The sequence below is a fragment of the Eptesicus fuscus genome, chromosome 8 (assembly GCF_027574615.1).
Source record: "Eptesicus fuscus isolate TK198812 chromosome 8, DD_ASM_mEF_20220401, whole genome shotgun sequence".
Lineage (NCBI taxonomy): Eukaryota > Metazoa > Chordata > Mammalia > Chiroptera > Vespertilionidae > Eptesicus > Eptesicus fuscus.
The window spans coordinates 34,926,488-34,934,272 of NC_072480.1; the positions used below are offsets into that span (position 1 = coordinate 34,926,488).

The following is a 7,785-nucleotide window of genomic DNA, read 5'->3' on the forward strand; positions in this document are numbered from 1 at the left end:
AGTTTCTTATTCGTCACTATCCCATTTTCCTTTTTTTTTTTTTTTTTTTTTAGTTCAATGTTTTATATCCACATCAGTATCAATGTACCATACAAAACCCACCTGCTAGCCTAGCTGGGCAGGCAGGAGGGGGGTCCATGGCAGCATAGAAAACTGGGGTTCTTGTCCCAAAAGAGGAGAAAATGGGTTTATAGTCAAGGAAACAAAATCAGAACCCAACATGATCAAGGAGAAGCCTTGAAACTGCACCGAGCGGAGGTGCTGTGGGCAGCGGTGCATCTCGGCTGGCCCAGCAGTACCTGCAGCAGCCTTGGTTCCAGGGAAGCCTAGGGTCAGATAGGGCCCAGCTCTTGAGGTTATTTTTAATAATTTTGCTTTTGGGGGAGGAGGGCTTCTGGGCAGCAGCTCCATGTGGGGGTAACCGGTGCGGGTTTCACTTCAGGGTTTGGAGGGGAAGTTGGATCTGTGGGGCAGACCCGCCCAGCCCCAAATGTCACAGCTGAGGTTCTTGGAAGTGGCCCAGCGAAGTTCCATCCTGCCCTGATCCCAGGTCTATGGCTTAGAAATCAGGGCACCAGGCTGGGGCTGAGCACCCCAGGGGTCTTTGTAAACATGGCAGGTACAGGCAGGGGGAGCTTGGGGGAACTGTAGGAACTGGTGAGGGCAGCCAGAGCCAGGGGAGGGCAGTGCCCATGGGGAAAGGAGGCATGGGGTGAAGGAGGTATGCTCCTGTAACAGAGACTTAGATGGTTCAGAGACTAAGAGAGACAGAGAGGACAGAAACGGGGATAGAAAGAGTGACAGGAAGAGAAAGACTCAGAGAAAGCAAGAGAGAGATTGAGACAGAGAAAGATTCCCAAAGAAGAGAGACAGACAGACAAAAAGATGAAGTCCTGCTCTGTATGAGTTAGCGGGCTGGAGGGGTCCCAGGATCCAGGGCTCACACGGGATGTGCCAGTGTGATGGTAAGTGCGTCGTTGTGTTGCACGAGGGAGGTGTGCTGGTCATGCAGCACCAGCTCCTTCAGAGACCCGTACAGGTTGTAGCGCTCCACAAAACCCAAGCCAGTGGTCATGCGTTAGAGGACACAGTGCTTGGTGTCCTCTAACCACAGAGCAGGTGCCACTGTCTACCACCACAGAGCAGGCATAGCAGCCCCGCTGGCTGCTCTCACGGAGGACGAAGGTACCATTCCACTTGCAGTTCAGCATTTCCTCAGCCTGTATGCGGTCGATCTTGCCCACATACCAGGTTCATTCCTCATGGTGGGGGAGGTCATCCTCATCCTCCATCAGTGCCTACTGCTCTTCAGTATCATTTTTGATTCCCAACCACTCGATTTTCTTCTGCCGGGTGCCTTTCTGGGTGAGCCATACCAGGTACTGGTCTCAGAACTTGAGCAGCTGCATGAGGTCTGGCTTCAGGATGTTCATGCTCTTATCCATCTCCCGGTTGTCCAAGGCCTGTGTCCATAGCTCCTGTTCCAGCTTCCTGCGGCTCTCGTGGATCTCAGCGATGGGAGGCTTGAGCCGCTCTGAGTTCAGGATCCTCTGCATCTCTTTTTCATTGCCCTCACGCCGGAAGCGCTCCAGATACTCCTTGCTGCACTTCTCTTGAGTCTGGCCGTGCTCTTCGAAGATCTTGATGGTTTCATTGAAGGCTTCGATTGCGGTGCGCTTCATCTGCAGTTCCTGGGAGGTGCGTGTGTACTCCTGGTAGAGCTGGTCGTACTCGGGGCTCTTGTCCTCCCCTTCAAACCAAGGTAACAAACAAAACCTTTAATTCAGATCTTCCTCACCGCAAGGGAATAGAAAACCTCAATAGAATTAATTTCCGACCAGAAGTCACATCCAAATACTGCGAGACTGAAGACTATAGGACTGACTATGTACATGTGCAATCACAGGCTCACATTCTAGCTGTAGGCGGCCAGAAGTCCTCCACAGTCCCACAATCCTCTGGTTGCATACTTCTGATTTTTCTAGCTCCTCCTTAAATGGTGTTTCCTTCAGTCGTGGTGCAAGTCCAGGGCCTCTAGTTGGAGAGTGTTTTTTTCTGTTCTTTGACGTTGATAGCTGTTTACTATTTGGCATCAGTAAAATTTCAGGAGTACTGCCACTGCAACGAACATGTCGGTCCCAAGCACACTCATGAGACAACCGCCCATTCAGTCCACGGCTGGCGCTGTCCCAGTTGGCAATGAGAAAGGTACTGTGCTGAGCCGTTTTCCAATCGGATCTTCCTCTTCCTTCCCCTGCACACTCCACACCTACTCTGGGCCGACCACCCCAACCCTGCAGACCCTTAAGACCTTCCCCTCTATTTCTTTGACTTTCCCCCATCAAACTTGCACCCATCGCTTTGCCTAGGGGTGCCCCTAACCTAAGGTGACCAGACGTCCTGCTTTTGGCGGGACAGTCCCGATTTTTAACAATTTGTCCCGTGTCCCGCGGCGTTTTAAAAAAGTCCCGATTTTTGGAAAGAATGCACAACAAGCTAGGGAACAGCGGGAGAACGGGAAGGGAATATACGGTTTTCGGCGGCCATGTGGCTATTTAGCCAGGATATGAGTTTTATATTATTTTTGTTAATTTTATAATGTTAAACTTTAATAATAACAAATAATTGTTGAGAACTGATTATCGAGAACTGCTTATCAAAGTTCGCATTGTTGACCAGTTGTTAGAATTCGACCACCATTGTTTGGACTTAATGAACAATAGCATTTTTTGGGGATTGGCAACGACGAAAACATTTTGTAACTGTCTCTCAGACGATACACATCGTACTGCGTGCTAGTAAGCTAGTTAAACAAGTGATGTCATTACAAATCAGCTATTCAGATAATTTAGGTAAGTAATTTATTTATTTAGTTCATAAATACATAAATTTTCTTGAATTTAGCAGACAGTACTCGTATTATTTATATTTTATAGTGGTGACAAAAAGTCTAGCACCGGCCTTGAAAGTGACACTACGACTTACGTTACGGCAAATTCAGAGGAAAAATAATACAAGTTAGTATTGTTATTATTTAGAAAGAAATATAGGATTAAAATAATTTTTAAAATATAGTTAGTTTATAACAATCAAATTAATTTAATTTATAAACTAACAATAAAAAATGTTCATGTAATTATATACCTACTTACTGTGTTTTTAAGCAATATGTATATAATAATTTATAATATAATTTTAAATTATTTTTTTTTAGATTTTTAACATAATGAGTAAGAAAAGAGGATGCAAATTCAACGATGATCTAAGAAGTGAATTTCCTTTTATTAAAAAAAAACCAAAAGCGGTTACAATATAGACCAAATTTTTAATCAAGAACCCCCCCCCCCCCCCCCCGGGGCCGAAACCGGTTTGGCTCAGTGGATAGAGCATCGGCCTGTGGACTCAAGGGTCCCTGGTTCGATTCCAGTCAAGGGCATGTACCTTGGTTGCGGGCACATCCCCAGTAGGGGGTGTGCAAGAGGCAGCTGATCGATGTTTCTCTCTCATCAATGTTTCTAACTCTCTATCCCTCTCTCTTCCTTTCTGTAAAAACTCAATAAAATATATTAAAAAAAAAAAACACACCCCCCTCCCCCCCCCCCCCCCCCCGGTCAATGGTGTCCCACTTTACCAATGTTAAAATCTGGTCACCTTACCCTAACCGATCCCTGGGGGCAGGGCCAGCCTGGGCGAGGGGCCATTGTGTTCTGGTCTCTGGTCATTCTGGTCATTATGGTAGCTGGCTTTTTATACATATAGATGGGGATAGATTGCTTAAGACTCATTTCTTGGAGGGTTTCTCAACATGGGTTAATGACATCTAATGTAGCATGATTCAATCTAAGGATATTACTACAAGAATAATGTAATATACCACTCTGAAGATCTGTGGAAACCTAGAGCTATATTTTATAGAAACAAGAAAAAGACATGATTTTTTATAACCTTCAGGCAATCCATTCCACAAATATTGTTTCTCTGAACTAAGCTTTTGATGAACAATGAATGGTTGTAAGTTTGAAATTATCCCCCTTGGCTAATGCCTATAGTGCAGGTCTACTTTACTGTTCATGGGTTGAAATCTGTCTCATGTTCCTGACCAGATATCCTGGGTCTATGAAGTTAAACACCCTTTTATAAAAGCTGTTCTAGCCATCAAGGACATAGGACAAAATAGCATTTACATTATCTCTACATAATCTCCATTCCTAATTGAGTAAAGAAATATAGGAATATAAACATAGAATTTCTTTACAAAATTAAACCTTACATGTGGACACAGTAATGAAGCTATATTCCATATTGTTTACCTAAATGTAACACAAACACAATTATTGGTATAATTTTGTCTCAGGAAGTAGTAATAAAATGTCCCAATTCTCTAGCAAAGTCGAATCTCAATAAAATATTAACATAACTAGTTTATAAGTAAAATATGAGTATTGATAAGTGTAGAAATAGCTGTCATGAAAAGCAGAAGCAGGAGAGTATTATAATGAAAAATAAATATTATATCTCAGTGGTAAAAAGTGCAGCTTTTTGCATTCACACTTCCTATGTTCTAATCCAAATTTATATAGTTACTAGAGGCCCAGTGCATGATTGAATCATGCACGTGTAGGGTCCCCTACACGCTTTCGCTTTCGATCGCAGGGGAGCTGGGTGCCTGTCCGCTGGTGCACCAGACCTTTCAGAAGCCTCTGGCTCGGTGGAGGCTTCCGAAAGGCCTGGTGCCAGAGCGGACAGGCACCCAGCTCCCCTGCTTTTGATGGTCCGCGGCGGGACGTGAGCTCGCTGCCCCAGAGGCCCCTTCTGTTCTGCAGCACAGCCATGGCGCAGATGCTGAGCTCGCGCCGTTGCTGGTGAAGCTAGCTCAGCATTCTGCTGGCCCAGTTGGCTACCCTGGCCACCCCGAGTCCCTCCCCCTGCACCTCCTGCTGGCCCAATCATGAGCGTAGCGGAGTGATGGTAATTTACATATTACCATTTTATTAGGTAGGATGAGAATTTTACTTAATCTTATTAAGCCTTGGTTTCTTTGTCTAAATATTAGAGTGATAATTAATTTGAGGCTTAAATAGGATAGTAATCAACATGATCTCTGGAAGGAATTAATGTTTTTAAATTATATTTTTATTGACTTCAAAGAAGAAGGGAGAGGAAGAGAGAGATAGAAACATCAATGATGAGGGAGAATCATTGGTCAGCTGCCTCCTGCATGCCCCCTACTGGGGATCGAGCCCACAACACGAGCATGTGCCCTGACTAGGAATTGAACACTGACCTCCTGGTTCATAAGTTGATGCTTGACCACTGAGCAACACTGGCTGGGCTAAACTTTTGAGTTTGAAATTAGAAGTTACTAACTTTAGAACAGGATTATAAAAACACACATTTACTCCAAATCAAGTTAAAATAATGATCACTAAAATAAATTGAATGAAATGTTTTAGGGGGAAGGGAAACAAATATTAGTAGAAAGTTGGCCCTTTAATGAAAAATCTTCCTGACTCTAAAATTTGGAAGGCTTCTCAGCTTACCTTATAGGAGAAGCCTGTTTTTTTTTGTTTTTTGTGTTGTTTTTTTTTTTTTTGTACTCTAAATTGGAAGACTTTCAGGTAATCAGCATGTTCCAGATATATACAGGCTTCAATCATCTTTTTCATTCGGTTAAAATAATGATTGGCAAAATTATTAATTTATTCAACAGAGAGATCAAACCTAACCTTCATCAAATATGAGAATGGACCACCTAAAATTAATATGCTTATGAAAAAAAATGAGATACAATTTTTTAAAATATTGAAGTAAATAGCAAAATGAATCCTAGAGCACAAAACTATGGGGGGAAATTCAGAAAATCAAGAGCAAATATCTATTAAATTGATAGAAACCAACAGAATAAGAAAGTGCACTAATTCAGGTTGTGTAACAGGGAATTGCTATGAATGTAATAAACAGAGAACACGGAGGGGGAAATTATTAAGGCAAGAACAACAACAACAAATGTTTCCCAAAATGAAGAAGTTCCTGCATCTAAAGAATGAAAAGATTTATTGAAAATAAAACAGGATAAACATAAAGAGTGCTCAAATTATTCTTGAATATTTTGGGTGGGAGTGAATCGTTAGCAATACAAAATAAGTGAGAAATTTATGGGGAAAAAAATGTCATGAGGGGAAATGCTCTCATATCTTTACCAACCAAATATCAAAGAAATGTAGGAAAATACATTCATAGACACTTATTAAAGCCCAAGGTAACATATATGTTAATCCTTTTGTATTACAAAATTAAACCATACGTTTTTATATATTTATATATTTTTTCTGAAGAAATTACTTGAGAATATTTTCCAGTAAAGAGGGAGTGAAAGCCTAGATGAAACTTAAGCTTTGAGAAATAATCTAGTTCAAGGGTAAGTTAAAAGAAATTCAACCTCTAAGTAAGGAGTGATTGATCATAACAGATCACAATTTTCATTACCAGCAACTAGAAATATAGACACATTTAAAAATATTATAACTTTAAACACATCATACTTTTGTAAGAGAAACAAGGAAAATATGGAATAATGTTTCAGAAAAAGAAGACCTATTTATAAGTGAGATAATAACAGGTACCTTCCTATCTCCTGTGAAAACATTTGTTCAAATCGAAGGTAATGTCCTAGTTGGTTTGGCTCAGTGGATAGAGCATTGGCCTTTGGACTGAAGGGTACCAGGTTTGATTCCAGTCAAGGGCACATGCCTGGGTTTCAGGCTTGATCCCCGGCGGGGGAAGGGGGGCGGGAAAGGGGGGGTTGCGTGTAGGAGGAAGCCAATCAATGATTCTCTTTCATCATTGATGTTTCTATCTCTCTCTCCCCCTCTCCCTTCCTCTCTGAAATCAATAACAAATATTTTTTAAAAATCGAAGGTTAATGATCAAGGCTTAGGCTAGGAAGATGTTAGCAGGTGGGAGAGAAATCAGGAAAGGTCTCATGATGTTGCTTCAAATCCCTAGATATTAATGTCAGTTTGGAAAATGAGTCCACAATCCCAAAAAGGTTTGTATAGTCCCTTTTCCCCAGTGCAATTTTCTGATGGTAGTTTCTTTGTAGAGCACTGTTCAGTACCATATACACTCACCATAGTTTTGCAATGTCCTTAATACTGAGGATCCAACCTCTTTTAGTCATTCTGTTCTTTGAACAAAAACTGGATTCAGTTCCATAAGTTGGCTTGAGCAAGTGCTCCTTCACCTATTATTTATTCATTTATTTGTTTATTTATTTACCATGCCATTGATGCAAAGCCATCCATATTGCCCAGGATGTGCAATAATTATTTCCTTAACACTCTGCAGGTCATGCCTTTCTGGCTGCAATTTAAATGTCATCCATCATTGTAATTTCTCCCACCTTGCTTCAGACAGTTAAACTTTAATGCTTAGGCCTCTGTTACTTCAAGATTCTCTATCTATTTTGACAGCAGGAAGCCTAACACTGTAAGAGTATCCTCTGCCATCCCTGGAATTGTCTATGTAGAGAGCAGTCACCACTGCATGTCTCAATTATGCTTTGTCCCTCTCACCAGTCCATTTATCTTCACTCAAGTGAATGGATTGACTTCAAGGACCTGCAGCAAAATTCTGGTGAGTTTCCCAGCTTTACTAATCTACTATGTTCATTTCCCTGCACATTTTAATCCCTTCTAAGCACCACCTTCCATGGCAAATCTGGCATTTCTACTTCACTTAACATAGAGAGAGCATTGCTTTCTAAGCTTCCAAGAGCCATTCTCA

The 7,785-nt window shown here is 41.7% G+C and overlaps 1 pseudogene; it reads right to left on the reverse strand.

The window, feature by feature from the left end:
• Nucleotides 1-940: 940 nt before the first annotated feature.
• LOC129150099 (phosphatidylinositol 3-kinase regulatory subunit beta-like) lies at nt 941-2,357 on the reverse strand (annotated as a pseudogene).
• Nucleotides 2,358-7,785: the final 5,428 nt, after the last annotated feature.